Source organism: Loxodonta africana, chromosome 3 (assembly GCF_030014295.1).
Source record: "Loxodonta africana isolate mLoxAfr1 chromosome 3, mLoxAfr1.hap2, whole genome shotgun sequence".
In the NCBI taxonomy this organism is placed as follows: domain Eukaryota; kingdom Metazoa; phylum Chordata; class Mammalia; order Proboscidea; family Elephantidae; genus Loxodonta; species Loxodonta africana.
In genome coordinates, this window is record NC_087344.1 from 151,809,195 (window position 1) to 151,827,740 (window position 18,546).

The 18,546-nt window shown below is 44.8% G+C and overlaps 3 non-coding genes across 3 annotated transcripts; all 3 read left to right on the forward strand.

Annotated features, from left to right (window-relative positions):
* The first annotated feature begins 11,356 nt into the window (after positions 1-11,356).
* Positions 11,357-11,429, forward strand: TRNAV-CAC (transfer RNA valine (anticodon CAC)). The gene has a single exon. It is a non-coding gene; the product is annotated as a tRNA-Val (tRNA).
* A 1,996-nt stretch (positions 11,430-13,425) lies between these two features.
* On the forward strand, positions 13,426-13,497 carry TRNAH-GUG (transfer RNA histidin (anticodon GUG)). The gene has a single exon. It is a non-coding gene; the product is annotated as a tRNA-His (tRNA).
* A 4,502-nt stretch (positions 13,498-17,999) lies between these two features.
* Positions 18,000-18,073, forward strand: TRNAN-GUU (transfer RNA asparagine (anticodon GUU)). Its single transcript has one exon. It is a non-coding gene; the product is annotated as a tRNA-Asn (tRNA).
* Positions 18,074-18,546: the final 473 nt, after the last annotated feature.

Here is an 18,546-nt window from a genome sequence, read left to right on the forward strand (position 1 = left end):
TGATACTCTGGAGAAAGATATCAGAACACACTACAATGTATCATTCAAAGTGTCTAATAATTAAAAAATACTATACATTCAAAGAAACATGTGACCCATATTCAAAGCAAAAATAAGTCAATAGAAACCAACTCTCAGCTCAAAAATGTCCCAGATGTTAGATTTAGCAGACTTCAAAGCAGCTATTGCACACACGCACACAGAAAACATGATTTCAATGAGTGATCTGATAGATAATGGAGGTGTGAAAACCATCAAAAGAAACCAAATGGAAATTCTAGGACTGCTCAAAGGGCTCGTAAAGTGGCCTAGCAGCGGTGATAGAAATTACGCATGGGCTCAGTGACATGGGCTTCCACTCACCAAGGCTAATCTGGCTACAGCCACTACTAAGTGCCCAAAACCAACAGTGGAAAACAACTCTGAGTCCCTGATATGACACCAGTCCCCAATGGAGGTGGGACTATCAGCCAGCCACATGATGGCAGGTTGAGGACATAAGACCCATGATGGTTAATATTATGTGTCAACTTGATTAGGTTATGATTCTCAGTGGTTTGGCAGATGCTGGACATACTGCTTTTTCATAATGTAATATAGTGTATTCACTTCCATGATGTGATCTCATGTGATTGGCCAATCAGTTGTAAGAGTTTTCTGAGGGGTGTGGCCTGTATCCACTACATATGGATGTTCCAGCGAAACTTACCCACCTTCCCCCAAATTGGCTGATAACAGGAAGTGGTCTTTCTAGGTTGGCCAGCCCCCATCTGAGTTGCTTTATTAGCATAAACCTTCAGGTGTGGTCTGGAGGCCTATAGCAAACAAACCTATTGTCCATTCCAACTCACAGCGACCCTATAGGACACAGTAGAACTGTCCCATAGAGTTTCCAAGGAGTGCCTGCTGGATCCAAATTGCTGACCTTTTGGTTAGCAGCCTTAGCACTTAACCACTACACCACCAGGGCTTCATAGTAAACAAAGGAATCTCAATTACTTAGCAAATTCCAAGAGTTGAGAGTTATCTCAAGGAGCCCTGGTGGGACAGTGGGTAAGTGCTGGGCTGCTAACCCAAAGGTCAGTGGGGTCTGCCCTGTACTACATAAATGTATGTATGAGTTGGAATTGACTTGACAGCCATAGTTTGCTGTTTTGTTTTGGTTTTTGGTTTAGAATTATCTCTTAGAAACCAAGGACAAAGATAAAATTCCTTGGATAAAGTTAAATTCTTTACACTACATTTTAGAAAACATCTAATAAAACAATGAATGACATATTGAGAAATTGCAATGTGATGGACGTGGCCAAGCTCTTAGAAAACAGACTGTGGCTGTATAAGTGTCGGACCTCTGTCTTTACAGCCTCAAGAGCATGTGATGAATTTTGAGTCACAGCAGATGAGGTTAGTCTGGTTTGTCTAAGTGTGTAAATGTTAAGCATTGTTAATTGTTTTATTGTAAATCTGACAAATAGATGCTTGTTGTAAGAAAACTTACCAAAAAAAAGAAGTGTATAAAGAAGAAAATGAAAGTTATCCTGCCTCCTGAACCCACTTCCAGATAAACCACTGCTGACACACCTTTCTATACTCTACATAGGAAGCTGTGGTGGCTTTGGAGTGTAATGGGAGCTGTTTGCCCAAGGGACACACAAAGTCCCAAGTCCTGCCCTGACAATCACCTGCCCTCCCTGGGCAATGAGAAATGGGTGAAGGCAGAGAAAAGGAAATAACACTATTGTTTGCAGAAATTTCACCTTGGGACAGGAAACTCTGGCAAATGAGGCAGAGTTTGTGGTTTATGATGGAGACTTAAAGAGCTGTGCTATTGCCCTAAACCCAAAGTGAATTTTACCTCATTTCCTGAGATGTGAATGATTTTTTGCGATCCATCCAGCTGAAAGTGACCCTATATTACAGAGTAGAACTGCTCCCATAAGGTTTCCAAGGAGCGACTGTTGAATTCAAACTTCCAGCCTTTTCAGTTACCAGCCAAACTCTTAAGCACCAGGACTCTGAATGAAATGATGGAAGTCAATAAAAGGAGAGAGGCAGAGAGAAAGCAAGACCGGTGAGCCCACTCACACAGGTCAACCGTACTCAAGTCCTGTCTGACAGAGGACTGCCTTGAGATTAGTCTGTGGAAACTATGGATGCTAAATTAGTATTTACACACCTCTATTGAAATCCTTGGAAACTCTATGGGCAGTTCTACTCTGTCCTATAAGGTGCTATGAGTCAGAATCCACTCGACGGCACTGGGTCTGGATTATCGAGATGAGTCATAATCAAGTTGATGGCAACGGGTTTGTTGTTTTTGGTTTTTATTGAGATAGTCATATATATAAGTTGGAATCAACTTGACAGTAGTGTTATTGGGTCTAGGTTTTCACTGCAATACTCATAGGTAGGAGTCAAAATCGACTGGACAGCAATGGAAATCAGGCCTGGTGTTGGGATGCAGTCATCAACTTCTGAGGGGGTTCCATGGTGTAATGGTGAGCACTCTGGACTCTGAATACAGAGGGTTTAATTAAAGTTTTTTTTTTTTTTAACTCTTTAGTGAATAAAACTCGTTACCCCCTTTTCCGTGTCCCCCTCCTGATGGTCATTTAGGAGCCAGAAAGGTTTCAGACTGGAACAGAAGAAGCAGGTGGGGAGCCCCAGGCTCCGCAGAGCACTGAGCTGCTCCAGATCCCCCTCTTGCTCCCCGTGGCCTTTTAGGCCTTGCAGCCTGTCCCTTCATCCTCTTCTCTCCTCCTCAGAAACTGAGATTCCAGAAACCCTCAGAAAATAGCTCAGTAAGGAGGAAAGACAGGAAAAAACAAAGGGGAGAATGGGAAAGAAAAAAAAAAAGAGAAAGTAGGGAGGGGAAGGCAGAGGAACTGGGCGTTCACAGCAGCAGTTTCAGTTGCTGGGTTTGATCCACCACAGCTCCTCCCTCAGGAGCGCTCCCATTCCTTCCTGACCCACTGGAAAACCCAAACCCGGTTCCACCAATAAACCTCAAAGCAGCTTTCCTGGCATTTGTTCTTGCAAAGTTTCCTTTCACTGTGGATGGGTGACGTGGATTAAATCTGTTGGCAACTAAGTGGAAGCCAAGTGAAACACCTTGTTGGCTCCCTTGGCATTGACTAGCAGTTGATGCAGGCACCAACTCAGATGCACTCCTTTTTTCGCCTTGCAGGTTGTCTGCAGGGGGTAGACTGGAAAATCAAGGCATAACAATGTTTCTTTAAAGAGAGAAATAGCCAGATAATTGGTTATATGGGTTGAAAGTGGTTTTCTCTGGAGAACAGAAAATGTAGAAAGGGATCAGGGAACTACAGATTTTCAAAACAAACTTTTGGGCATATATTACTTTGGTAAAAATACATACTAAAAACAGGTCATCGAAAAAGAGGAAGACCCTCAACAGGACAGATTAACACAGTGGCTACAACAATGGGCACAAGCGTAACGATTGTGAGGATGGCGCAGAACTGGGCAGTGTTTCACTCTGTTTTAAGTAGGGCTGCTATGAGTCAGAACCGACTCAGTGGCACCTAACAACAGCAACAATGACAAGAAAAATAATTTCGTTTTTATGTAGAATGTTTTTAAACTTCGTCATTTGTATTTGAATTGAAATTTTGATGTAGTCATATGTATCACTCTTTAAAGGTTCTGGGATTTGTGTCATCTATAGAATTTGTTAGAGGGCAAGGCTTCCCAGCTCAGGACTAAGCCCTGCGTGACCAGGAATGACCAAGAGAGGCTCAGAGGTTCCACATGAGCAAAGGTTTATTAGGGACAGAAAGAAAGTAAAAGGCTCCCGAAAGAGAGAGGGAGAGGGATTTCTACGTAAAAAAAAAAAAAAACTTTTAGTTTTTTTTTTAGCCTCCAGTCTCTCAATGAAGAAAAGATTCCCTGGGGCTTACAAAAGTTTTTGGCGGGAGGGGAGAAGGCATTATCTTTATTCATTAGATGGGTTGAGATTTCCAGGAGAAGGGGAGAGATTATGAAAATCAAATGCACAGGAAGTTAGAATTCAAGATGCACTTCCTCACAGAGGTTGCTGGAATCAAGATGGAGTCTGTCACAAAGGCTGTCGGGAAGTCCAACAGGACTTATTTGAATCTCTATTTTTTATTTCTCTCCTCATGAAGCTCATGCTTTCCTCCATTTTTCTGAACCTATACAGTGTGTTTATAATAGTTGTTTTAATATCTTGTCTACTGATTCTGTCATCTGTTATTTCTGTTAATTGATTTTTCTCATGCTTATGGATGATATTTTCCTACATCAAGGTTACTAAACAGTTGTTCTTCATATATTCCTTTAAATATTTTAGGACTTTGCTCTGGGATGCCGTGAAGTGACTTGCAAACAATTTCATTCTCTCCAGGCTTGCTTTTAAGCTTTGTTGGGGCAAGTTCAGAATATTCTAGGCTAATGTGGACAGGGTATTGAGGCATTACCCTTCTGAAGACTCTCCTTCCTGCCACATGTGTTAGATGCTCTTTCCATTCAGCCTGGTGGAAACACACACTGTTACTGCCTTAGTCTGAGCTCTGTCATATACTTCCTGTGGTACAGTGCCTCCAAAGAGCTATTTCACATATTTTGTCTTGTCTTCTAGTGGTTTAAGGTAGAACAGTAAATACCATTTTCTCTAACACCAACATGGCTCAAAGCAGAAACCTGTACACTTTTCTTATATTTCACAATTAAGGGGGAAAAAAACCTATCTTCGAAGTTATTTCCTATCTCCCATACCTAATATGCAAAGTGTGGTGGCATAGTGCTGAAGTGCTAAGTCTCCTCACAAAACAGGTCCACAGTTCAAATCCACCAGGCACTCCCTGGATATTTTATGCGCCACTTCTGTTCTGTCCTATAGGGTCCCATTTCTTCTCAATCAATGCCCTCACTTTAACTTCAGACACCATTCAAAGTTGAGAATTCATTGCATTGTAATTCAGCCACTCTTATGATAAGATTCTGTTTTAGATTTTCGGCAATATCAGCTCTGTTACTACAAGAAATAAGGCTTTTTTTTCAGGAAGCAAGTTGCAACTTTGAGGTGTTTTATATGGCGCTTGAACTGTAACTCTGAAGCCCTGAGCTCCTCTCTCTTATCACTTTGTCTAATGAAAGGAGGACCAACCAACCAGCTTCCGTACTTCTCATTCTGACAAAATTGTGGAAATTTTTGGAACGTTTGATTACCCAGAGCCTCGTTTCTCACCAATACATGATGTATTTCTGTTGATATTTGGCATATTAAAATTGCCACCTCATGCCATGGATTAGCAGCACCCTGTTTACTACTGGAGGTAGAGTTGTCAGTACTTTTAGGACTAACCAGTCCTGAGGACCAATTTAGAAATCTCATCCTTATGATTCTGTTCCTCTGGAGCCACTCTCAGTACCAAATGTCTCAGGCCGGATACTCGAGAGAAGCAAAACCAGAGAAGCATGTGTATGCGTGTGTGTGTGAGTGTATGCATACATAACTGTGTGTGTGTGTGTGTATATATATATATATATATATAGCTATATATGGGTATAAAGAGAGAAATTTATCTCAAGCAAATTGCTCACATGGTTGTACGGGATAGCAAGTCCCAAGTCCATGGGTCAGACATCAGGCTGGAGGCTTCTCCCATCTCATGTACCTGCAAGGGCTTATGAACCCAAGATTGGCAGGCAAGGTGGCAGGCTGCTAGCTAAAGTCCCAAGAACTGGACGTCAGACGATGACCAGCTAGATGCAGGATCCAGAGCAAGCAAGCAGGGTTTGGCAAAACATCTATATATATATTGGATGCAGGCCACACCCCTGAAGAAAATCCCCTTACCACTGATTGGCTTATCATGTCAGATCACATCATGCAGGATCACTACATCACTATATAACTGCCAGATTACTTCATTACATGATTGTCAAACCACTGAGAATCATGGTCCAGCCAAGTTGACACACAACCTTAACCACCACACATTACCAACCCAGTGATTACCTTAAGAATTTTCCCAATTCGTAACTAAAACAACCTATAAATAATTTTATCTACTCCTCTAAAAATGTTAAGTCCTGTTTCAATACACATTAATATACTTTTCCTTCCTAGGAAAGGTAAATCTCATGATAGTCAAAGTCAAATAGATGTTCACATTCAAAACTTGCCTCACTCTAGTTTCACTGATGATCAACCCTGATAACAACCCTTCTAAAATATTTTTTTCCTTATGAAATTGAACTAATAACACATCTAAGTACTTATACTGTTATGGTGTAAATTCCAAATATTCTGCTATAAAATAATATTTACTAAGAGGTCATCCTACTCAGATAACTTTGGTGGGAATATGCCGTTTAGGTAAAACCCTAAGAGAATTGATTTTTAACTGTATAAACAGGTTCTTCCTTGAGGGGATCTACCTCTCTTTCATTCAAAGAGCTCTGTGCTTGTGAATTTATTGAGGGTCTCTGACTGTCTATTGCTGTGATTCAAGTCAGACTATGTTCATCAGACTTAGTGTGTTTCTGCTTATGCAAATCAAGTAAGACTTTAATAGGTTGCCCATCTATTGCATTTCTAGAGACACCGACCAAGGAGTTAATGCCAAAGAGCTTTGAGGGACAGACCATTCTGATTACTGCTTCAGCTCTGTACTTGACGTAGTAACTGAGGTCACCTTGTCCTTTAAGGTTAAATGTTGTGACTTGGCCCTTCCAATCCCATCTTCCCATCATCCCCATTCATTTCAATGATCCCAGTTCCATGGTAGCAGTTCCCACTGTCTTTCATAAAATGACCACCACAGAGTTCTTTGAGGATGTGAAAACAGTTCTGTAGGATCTATTTCTCACAGCCTTGTTGAAAGTAGTGTCTTCTGACCTTTCCAGGGGATAAAAGTAGGGGCGAATGAGCATGTCTGTGGAGTGTACAATTAATTTTTACTCAAAGGATTTGGACTTTTTCCCTGGTTTCTGAGAGAGAATCTCTAAACACCTGAGATTTTCCCAGTGATTGGAGTCTTTGTAATTCCTGGAGGGGCTCCAGGTCACACGTGAGAGCTTATGCTGAAGGAGCAAGAGGGACCTCTTTGAGAGGATAAAGAGGAAAAGTCCCCAAGAGGCTAGTTTAGAGGGGTATTGCCAAAAGAAAGGAGTAACCAAAGGATCTTGAGATATCAGCAAGTTACTCTGAAATGGGGTAGAAAATACATGCATATGGAGAGATGGACAAAGCTAATGTGGAAAATGTTCATTGGTAAATGCGTGAAGCATAAAGTCACTACTCTTTCAACTTTATGTTTGCAATTGTTTTGAAAAAGGAGATTTGGAGCTCTTGTCACAGGTTCTACTTTGTTCTCTGGAGATGAACATTCTGAAAGCGAAAGGTTAGGTTTCTAAGATGAGGACCACAGGAGCGGTGAAGGATCTTGGTGGCCCAGAGCAGGATACAGCTTTTGGGAGCCCGAAGCCGCTGAACAGTTGCTTATCGCCTCTCACCTCTCCAAGCCTGGGCAATTCTGGGACTCTTCTGCGTCAAACAAGGCGGAGGAGAGAGGGCGCAAAACAGCTTTCCCTGACCGGAAATCAAACCCTTGCCGCGACAGTGAAACCCCGGAATCCTAGCCACTAGAGAACCAGGGACCTCCGGGACAGGGGTAATCCCTTGCCTCCAGGTAGTACATCTGTTGTCACCAAAGTCGGGGAAGCCAGGACGCCTACCTCGTCGGATGCTGCCCTCTCCTCCGGCTATCCTCCCCGAAGGCCCTTTTCTCCTTGTCTTCTCGAAAACGCCAGTCAGCCTGCAGCACGCCGAGGGCTGTCAGGTGTCTGCAAGTTTCCGAGTGAACTGGCTCTTCCTCGCCGCCGCACTTCAGACCTGACATAGAGATGAGCCTTTGCGCGGCAGCAGCGCAGCGTGTGAAGAGACGGTGGCTGGGGTCCAGCGGAGGGCACGAGCCTGCAGGGAGGAGGTGCCCAGGATGGGAAGAGGGCCGAGCATGAGCGCCCAAGAACTCCAACATCAAAAAGAGTTCAGATGGATACAGAAACGGAGATAGCCTGGATGAGTAACTCTTTGAACCAGGACCCCGGGACCCCTTGTTGAACTCCGGATTTCCCCCCGAAATTCCGCTGCCCCTGCCTTTTTCCCATCTTTGTTGATTTCCTTCCATATGCTCAGGCAAAAAGTGCGAGCTCCCCTTGGCGCAGGTCTTTTCCTCACACTGTACATCTAATTATTAGGGAATTTTCGTGTTCTCCATGGTAGTACAGTGGTGGAGAGCTCAGGCTGCTATGTAAAGAGTCCGTAGTTGGAATCCACCAGCCCATCTTTGGAAACCCTTTGGGGCTGTTCTACTGTGCTCCCTATGAGTCTGAATAGACTCGACCACTGTAGAACTTTTGTTTTTTTGTCCGTCAAATGTGGATGTTGGTCTATACAGTTCCTCCCTTTCCTGAGCTATGAATTTGGACGAAGGACTCTCCTGATAAAGGCGGGAGATCAGTTTAAGGCGTGGCCCTCCGCTCGCTCAGACCTTAGGGTTCGAGACCCTTAATTGCAAGGCCTGGGGTTGGGCTGCCTTTGCCCCTTTTATTTGGCTCTATCCCTCAAAATCAGCCGTTCCTGGCCTGTCTTGGAGAGTTGGGGACATGCCTGAGACCCCTTGCTCGACTCGCCTCTCCGGGTCAAGAAACCAACTCCCTTCGGGTTCTGTCTGTACACAAGGTTCAGAAAGTGCTTTTTTTCCATTTCTTGAACTGTGCCCTGCCCAGGTGTGTGATATGTGGGGCGCAGGCCGTGAGTTTGTGGTTCTCCAGTAGCCCGTTCTTCTTTGCCTCTGAGAAGAATCCAATGCAGGTCTTCAAGGCTGGCTTGGCCTGTGTTGCTTGTTAGATATTTTCAAAGAGCCAGGTGCCCTAAGACACATGTCTCAGCCTTTGCTAAGGTACAGCGAAAACATGAAGGTGTGATTAAAGTAGTGGACTGAAATTGAGTGGCACAGAACAAGAGACTCCACAAGTGTCAGAGGGGGGACAGAAGGGAGGAGCTGAGGCAAAAGGGCTTCTGAGGAAAGAGTGCAGGTCAAGCCCCAGGGAAAGTGCAGGGTAGGGCCTGGAGGGACACTTCTATTGTTCCTGGGTGGACCGGAAGTGTGGATCATTTTGAGTGTGTGCCTGTGTGATAATATAGATAACAGAACACTTGCTATTTCAACCACTTTATATGCACAACTCAGTGACATTAATTACGTTCACCATGTTGTGGAACCATCACCAGTATCCTTTTCCAAACTTTTTCGTCATCCTTAACAGAAATTCAGTGCCCCTTAAGCAATCTTTCCTGCCTTTTCCCTCCCACCCGCCCCTGATAACCACTAATAAACTTTGTTCTCTACCCATTTGCTATTTTAGAGATTCCAAGTAAGTGGGATCATATAATATTTGTCCTTTTGTATCTGGCTTCCTTCATACAGCATAATTTTTCTAGGTTCTTCCACGTCTTAACATGTATCACAACTTCCTGTTTATGGCTGAATAATATTCCATTGTATAGATATACCACATTTTGTTTATCCATTCATCTGCTGATGGACACTTGGGTTGTTTACACCTTTTGGATAATGTGAATAATGCTACAGTGAACACTGGTGTACAAATATCTGTTTGTATTCTTGCTTTCAATTTTGGGGGGTATATTACTATGCCTAGTAGTGGAGGTGTTGGGTCATCTGGGAATTCTATGGTTAACTCTTGAGGAACTGCCAAACGGATTTCCAGAGGCTGTACCATTTTACAATCCCTTCAGCAATGGGTGCGGGTTCCAATTTTCCACATACTCAGCAATGCTTGTTTTCTGGTTTTCTGCCAAACGGTTGAGCACTCGGCTACTAACTGAAAGGTTTGTGTTTAGAACCCACGAGAGGCGCTTCGTTGCCATCCAGTTGATTCTGACTCATAGCGACCCTATAGGACAGAGTAGAACTGCCCCATAGGGTTTTCAAGGCTGTGATCTTCACAGAAGGAAGCTGCCACATCTTTCTCCCGCTCAGCGGCTCCTGGATTCTAATTGCTGACCTTTCAGTTAGCAGTCAAGCGCTTTAACCACTGCAGCACCAAATTACAGCCTTGAAACCCTATGGGGCCGTTCTGCACTGCACTCATGTGGTCGCCTTGAGTCCTAACCAACTCCATGGCAACTACCAGTAAGTGGGGGGATGAATAACATTGCACATCTTTTCATGGAACCAGTGCCATTAAAGGGGCCACCGAGGCGCTGGTCCGAAGCCCCGGGGTGAGAGCCTTCACAGCTCCTGGGCTGTGGGGAGCTGGAGAGCCCGAGAGGAGCTTAGTTCTGAAAACGGAAACTCTAATGAGCTGTCCAAGTCCTAGCTTAACGGATAGGCGCAGAAAACTACATTATGTCCTAACTGAAGCAGCAGACCCCTTTGCCTGAGGGATTGTTGGTGTTTTTCCCTAGGGCTTTCTCCAGCACTTTGCTGCTGGCAGTCGAATTTCAAATGTAGTTGAATTTCCTGTGCTGGAAGCCAAAGTACTTGAAAACTGCAGGTCGTACAATTTTCATGGACAAATTCTTAGGTTAGCTCACTCACCTGGTTCCCATAGTGCAGTGCTTATCACCTTCGCCTTATGCGCGAAAGGTCCCTGTTTAGAAACCGGGCGGAAACAGGTTTTCTTTTGCGGATAGACAAGTGTTCGCCAATAGCCTTGTAAGGAGAAGAAGGGGGGAAAAAAAAAAACATTGCAAGAAGACTTCCAATTACTCAGCATCTTGAGCCAGACCTCATTTCTCTGCTCTAAATCAGATGGCAGACCAGGACACAATTCTCATCTAGTTCTTGGGAGGCGGGGCACCAAACGAGACATGCTTTTTGTTAGTTTTAGTTCCAGAGAGTTCTAAAGGTTCTCTTTGTTCTCTTCTATCACCTGAACCTTCTCCACAGGCTGACACTGAAAAAGAAAAGGGCCTCAGGAAGCACCGAGCGACCCCTTCGGGCAAAGGGGACTGAGCCTCCCGATGTTCCCTGGCTTAGGGTTCCTCGCCTACCCTCGAAACAAGGACAGTGGGGCCCCACACGTTTGCTTTGAGTTCTCACACCAAAAGCAAACGAAAGTGGCAGGAACAAGAGAAAGAGATAACAAAGAGGCATTAAAGCTAAGCCTTGAGAGAAAAGACCAGTCAAGGCAAATGCAGTGAGCCTTGGTTCACTCAGTGCTTATTGAGGCCCTTTCCAGGACTTTGCTGCTGGCAGTGGAATTTTGAACTCGGATTGAATTTCGTCCAGTGAAAGCCACAAAAGTTAAAGAAGAGCAACGTAGTGTTCTCCTGGGTGTTTCCGTAGTGTAGTGGTTATCACGTTCGCTTCACACGCGAAAGGTCCCCGGTTCGAAACCGGGCGGAAACAGTTGCTCTTTACTCCTCAAAGCGGAGTGCTACTTTTTCTCATTGCTTTAGATCTAGAATCAGATTCGAGTCCCGGAAAGTCCCAGAGGGAAATGCACAAACTGTGATGACCCATAGGAAGGTGCAATACAACGGGAAGTACTGCAAATTTATGCCACTTTATATGAACCTAAATCCTGGGGTGTATCTATGGAAATGGATCCTAAGGGAGTAGAAGCAGGGCGGAAGGAACATAATGTTGGATACAGTAGGTTTACTTATTGACATAGGTGCACTAGATAGAAATTCTGGAGCCACTGTATTTTGAGCACCTGCCAACAATTCTAAATTGTTCAGTTGAAGCAGTTGACTGAAAACTTGCACCCAAAGGTGGCCTACAGTAAATGAACTTGAAATGCCAGAGCGTCTTTGATGCATTTATTGTAGAGGAAAATACCGAAAGCCTTAGGCGGATTAGAAAGCTACAGGAAATTTATCACGTAAGACATGCTTATTCACCCACATCAACAGCCCCAGGTACGGTCAGGAAGACATTACCTTTAACAAGTTTGTGAGAAATACATTTAAGGGACCTGTCCTTGCATCCTCAAAGCATTCTGTGGTGGCGATTTTATGAAGGATAGTGGGAACCACTGCCATTGACCTGGGATTTCTCAAATTAATGAGAGTCTTAGTGAGTGAGGGTTGCTAAAGAAACAGAACGAGGGATTATAAATAGATAGCTAGATAACTAGTGGTGATTACAACTTTACTTGTAATTATAAAACCATAGAACCAACTTAATTTCCAAAGTATATGGCGAGGGTTAAATAAATAATGCTAAAATCAAACCCGTTGCTGTCGAGTCGATTCGGACTCATAGCGAACCTATAGGACACAGAACTGCCCCACAGGGTTTCCAAGGAGCGCCTGGTGGATTCAAACTGCTGACCTTTTGGTTAGCAGCCGTAGCACTTATCCACTACACCAACCCAGACCAAAAACCCAGGGCCGTCAAGTCGATTCCGACTCATAGCGACCCTACAGGGCAGTGTAGAGCTGCCCCATAGAGTTTCCAAGGCCCACCTGGCGGATTCGAACTGCCGACTCTTCTGTTAGCAGCCATAGCACTTAACCACGAGTCCACCAGGGATTCCAAACACTACACCACCGGGGCTTAAATAAATAACACTACAAACAAATAATATGGAGGGGGGGGAGAAACTTCTTAGTCAAAAACAACTCCCATTATTCTTTCAGTCATTTCCGAGTTCTCAGTTTCCAAACAAAGAGGGTAGAAGGGTGGGCTCGAACCACCAACCTCTCGGTTAACAGCCGAACGCGCTAACCGATTGTGCCACAGAGACCACGAGTAACCACACCTGTTTGTACAAGGAGTGAACACCTTTGAACCACTGGACGGTGCCAGCGGCTTTCTGCAGTACGACCTGCACAAACCCTCGGAAAATCCGGCAGGTTGGGGTGACAAATGGAGTTGTTGATCGCGTTAAAATCAGTGCGTTGGGTGAGTCTGAAGCTAGGAGGGCAGCCGAATGGCCTTCGCCCCTCCTTGCTCCTCCTCCGCCTCAGATGCCTGCGACCCCCGGAGACCCCGGGTCTGCAACCCCTGCCTGACCCCAATAGGGTCCAAGACACTGCTGTTCCGCCTTCGCCCGCCCGCCCGCACCAAGGAAGCCCCCCGCTCGCGTCATTTGCGGTAGGTGGGGCCGGAGCGCAGAAAATAAGTGCGGAAAGGGGAGCGGTGAAGAGGGGCGAAGGAAAGCAGGGAGGCGTGGGCGAGAACAAGACCTCCAGGAGGCAGGTGCAGAGACTCGGGCCAGGTGCTGGGGAGGAGAGAAAGGTTTCTATCCTGTAGCACAACGGGGAGGGAGGAGCTGAGAGACGGCAAGAAGTGAAAGAAAAGCAGAGCACCTGTGGCTGTTCAAGAACAAAACGGTGTGAATGTTTTTATGTCAATAAATTTTAAAGACCAGTGAGCGCTGACAAGTTTGTGGTGCGCCGTGATCGTATAGTGGTTAGTACTCTGCGTTGTGGCCGCAGCAACCTCGGTTCGAATCCGAGTCACGGCAGTGTCTGGCGCTAATTTTGTCACTCACTGGCGCGCTTCGTTAGGTTTGCAGTTCATTCCCGCACGGGCATCGCTCCCCATCTGCGCCTAGAAGGCAGGGGGCCTTACAGCTAGAGGTCAGAAGGGAAGGAACCCCGACAGCGTGCATACCTGGAGCCAGGTCTAAGGGAAACTTTGAGTGCGCCCCACATCCGGGCAAAAGGTGAAATGCCTCTCACTCAGCCTAACAAGTACCTTCCACTGTTGAGATGATGTGGTCATAACCGTTTTCCTGGTAAAGGTATTTCAAATACCAGCTGGGCTTTTGTACATGAAACCAGAATAAACTTTTAATGCGTTTACAGTAAAATCCAAACTTCTTGCCATAGTCCGTTTGCGGGCCATGTCCCTCACCGCTAGTCCCTCAGTTTTTATGCTAACAGTACATTATTGAAGTGTATGAGTATCACTTATTAATGAAGATCAAAGACCACAGCCTTCAGTATGGATTGCACCTCAACATAAAGAAAACAAAAATCCTCACAACTGGACCAATGAGCAACATCATGATAAACAGAGAAAAGATTGAAGTTGTCAAGGATTTCATTTTCCTTGGCTCCACAATCAACAGCCATGGAAGCAGCAGTCAAGAAATCAAAAGACATGCTGCATTGATTGGGTACATCTGCTGCAAAGGACCTCTTTAAAGTGTTGAAGAGCAAAGATGTCACCTTGAAGACTAAGGTGCGCCTGACCCAAGCCATGGTATTTTCAATCGCATCATATGCATGTGACAGCTGGACAATGCATAAGGAAGACCAAAGAAGAATTGATGCCTTTGAATTGTGGTGTTGGTGAAGAATATTGAATATACCAGGGACTGCCAGAAGAACGAATAACTCTGTCTTGGAAAAAGTACAACCGGAATGCTCCTTAGAAGTAAGGATGGCGTGACTGCATCTTACATACTTTGGACATGTTATCAGGAGGGATCAGTCTCTCGAGAAGGACATCATGCTTGGCAAAGTACAGGGTCAGCAGAAAAGAGGAAGACCCTAAACAAGGTGGATTGACACACTGGCTGCAACAATGGGCTCAAGCATACCGATTGTAAGGATGGTGCAGGACCAGGCAGTGTATCCTTCTGTTGTGCATAGGGTCAGTACGAGTCAGAGCCGACTCGACAGCACCTGACAACAATAATACAGAAATCTTTAGTGAACAATTACTGAATTTTGACAAATGTAATCAAGTTACAGAAAGTTTCCATCATCCCACCAAGGTCCAAGGAGCTCCTTTCTGGGTAATCCCCATCCCCTACCCGCTCCGGGTTTAATTAATGACTCTTCTGAGGTCTCTCACCAGAGATTAGTTTTGCCTATTCTTGAAATGCACATGAATGAATGCACATTTTTTCTGACTGATTCTATTTCTTTTTTCCACACATTATGTTTTCAAGATATGTCTATGTTGTTCGTCTATCACTTCTTCATTGTAGTATTGTTGATGTTATTCCAATGTGAGTGAACCACAGTCGATGGACATTTGGGCTATTTCCAGTTTCGGCTATTGTGAAAAAGCTCCTATGAGTATGCTCGCCTGAGTCTTTGTGTGGACATGTGCATCCATTTCCCTTAAAGTACTGGAATTGCTAGATCAAAGGATAGGTGCCAGTTAAACCTTGATAGAAGATGCCAAAGGGTCCCCTAGGATGGTTTCTCACCAGCAAAGCTGGTTGCAGTTGTTCCACATTCTTGTCAGCACTTGGTGTTCTCTGCCTTTTAAATGCACTATTCTGATGGGTTTGTAAGGGTACATTTTCATGGTTTAAATTTGTGTTTCCCTAATGAGTAATGACATGGGTCTTGTTTTCCTAAGCCTTTTGGCCATTTAGAAATCTTCCTTTGTGGAGAAAGTTTATTCAATATTTTGCACACTGTTATTTGAGTTGACTTTTTATTACTGATCTCTAAAAGTTCTGTATACAAGATTTGAGTCATTTTGCAGATAATCATGCTGTAAATATTTTCTCCCAGTCCATGGCTTGCCTTTTCACTTTCTTAGGTGGTTTTTCATGAACAGAAGCTTTTAATTTCAATGAAATCTAATGTATCTTTAAAAAAACTTTTTTTTCTTTATATATAAGGCCTATTGTGTTCTCTAAGAAAAGTCTTTTTACCCCAGGATGGTGAATGTATTCTCCCCAATTTTCTTCTAGGGACTTTACCATTGTTGTTGTAATTTTTGAATCTCTGACATCTCAGATTCCTCTCCTGATCACAATAAGCTTGTCTTGGCCTCACAGGAATCTTCTCTATATTGCAAAAAGATTCACAATAGTTACCCGCTTTGCTCTCTGACAGCTACAGGAGCCATGTGTCCCTCCATCTCCCCCTTATTACCCCTCCATCTCTGACATTCTCTCTCTCCTTTTCTGTAGCTGAGAAACCCCGAAAAAGCTGAAACAGAGAATTGGGGAGGCCTAGTCTAATCTGTTTTCAAGAATGCAGGCTCTGGGTTAGGAATCTGATTCAGCCCTTGTATGGCCTGGAGAGGTGTGTTAAACTTCATGTGCCTCAGCATTTTCATCCTTTGAAAGTTAAGTTTTAACTAAGAAAAAGCAAAAACAAACAAACAAAAACCACTGGTTGGGAAGATCGTGCCCTTTCTTCTAGCAGTTGCTGTTCTTGGTGCAGTGCTTACCATGTTGCATTCAAGTGTTCCCACTCTGGGAAAGGCGAGGACTTGCCTGCTCACTGGAAGCCAGGACACAGTGCTTGGCCTTGTTCTGCTTTGGTTCAAACTGGAGACAGGGATACAAGTGGACTAGATCACCTGTCCCCCCACCCCCAACTACTGAGAGCCCAGTTCCAGAGGACTCTGACTTCACTGTAGCTTTAGATCAGGAAATTTCATAACATGTTTTTTCCCCTTTCCTTCCTTCTTTGATCTGTCTCCTGCACCTCTTCCCCTGCCCACCCAGACGAAAGGATTCACTGCTATTCTATCCTGGTATCCCTTTGATGCTCTTTTGGACAGGATGAAGGGGCCAGTTGTCCTTCCCCTACAGGAGCAGAAAGAGCAGCCGGCCCCAGGGGAACCACAGCTCACCCAGTGCACCCTTTCGCATCACACATGTGTGCTTGGCAGGGTTCAGAATACAGCTCAGCCTTAAGCTTCTCTGCAATGGGTTGGAAAGGGATGCTGCTGAGGAGTGAGCTTCTTGGATCAGGTGGACACTTGAGACTATGTTGGCATCTCCTGCCTGGAAGGGAGATGAGAAGGTGGAGGGGGTTAGAACCTGGCGAAATGGACACAAAAAGAGAGTGGAGGGAGAGAGTGGGATGTCTCACTAGGGGGAGAGTAACTGGGAGTGTGTAGCAAGGCGTATATGGGTTTATGTGTGAGATACTGACTTGATTTGTAAACTTTCACTTAACCCACAATAAAAATTATTTAAAAAAAAAAGTAAATTCTGGTTTCGTGTAAAAAAGCCCGGCTGGTATTTGAAATACCTTTACCAGGAAAACGGTTATGACCACATCATCTCAACAGTGGAAGGTGCTGAGTGAGAGGCATTTCACCTTTTGCCCGGATATGGGGCGCACGCAAGGCTTCCCTTAGACCAGGCTCCAGGTATGCTCACTGTCAGGGTTCCCGTCTTTCTGACCTCTAGCTGGAAGGCTTGCTGCCTTCTAGCCGCAGGTGCGCAGCGATGCAGTGCGGGAATGAAATGCAAACCAAGCTATAAGAAGCGCGCCGGGACCTGACAAAACACGTGCCAGATACTGCCCTGACTTGAATTCGAATCGAGGTTGCTGCTGCCACAACGCAGAGTACTCACCACTATACCATCACGGCGCACCATAAGCCTACCAGCGCTCGCTCATCTTCTTAAACTGTATTGACAGAAGAACATTCACAATGTTTTCTCGCTTTGTTCTTGAACAGCCACAGGTGCGCCGCTTTTCTCCCATTTCCTGCCCTCTCTCAGCTCCTCCTTCCCCGTTGTGCTACACCTTAAAAACCATTCTTTTCTCCCCAGGACCTCGCCCGAGTCTCTTCACAGGTCTCCTGGAGGTTTGGTTCTCCTCCACGCCTCCCAGCTTTCCTTCGCTCCTCTTCACCAATCCCCTTTCCCCGTTTATTTTCCGCGCTCCCGCCACACCGACCGAAACCGAGGCGAGCGGGGGACGTCCACGGCTCGGGCGGGCGGGCGAAGGCGGAGCAGCCGTGTCGTGGACCCCACTGGGCTCAGGCGGGGGTTGCAGACGTGGGGGTCTCCGGGGGTCGCTGGCATCTGAGGCGGACGAGGGGCAAGGAGCGGCGAAGGCCATTCGGCTGCCCTCCTAGCTTCAGACTCACCCAAACGCACTGCTTTTAACGCGACGAACAACAGGATTTGTCGCCTCAACGTGCCGCGTTTTTCGAGGTTTTGGACAATTGGCTCCGCAGAAAGCGTCTGGCACCGCCTAGCGCTTTACAGACGTTCACCCCTTGTTGAAAAGGAAACATTTATCTGTGGTCTCTATGGCGAAATCGGTTAGCGCGTTTGGCTGTTAACCGAAAGGTTGGTGGTTCGAGCCCACCCAGGGACGTGCCTTAAATTCTGTAAGTGTTAAGATGTCCCCAGAGCTTCTGCTCCTTACATCTTACTATATAAAGGCAGAGAGTAACTTAGTTAGCCTTCTATCCTCTTTGCTTGGAAACTGAGAACTCATTAATGATTGAAAGTGAGGAATCATCTGAGTTGCTTTTTGTTTTGTTTTTTCAAAGAATATAATCAATATCATTTAATGGTACGTGGTTGAACTGGTGTATGTTTTGCTGTGTATATTCTCAACAACAAAATAAAATTATATTAAAAAATTGGAATTTGATATTTAAAACACACATTTCTGTTAGCATAAAAATGAAATATTAGGTATAAATGTAACAAAACTATGTAGCAGATCTATATGAGGAAAACTACAAAACGTTGGTGAAACAAATAAAAAGAAAATCTAAATAAATGGAGACTTATTCCATGTTTATCCGTAGGAAGACTTAATATTATTAATACGACAATTTT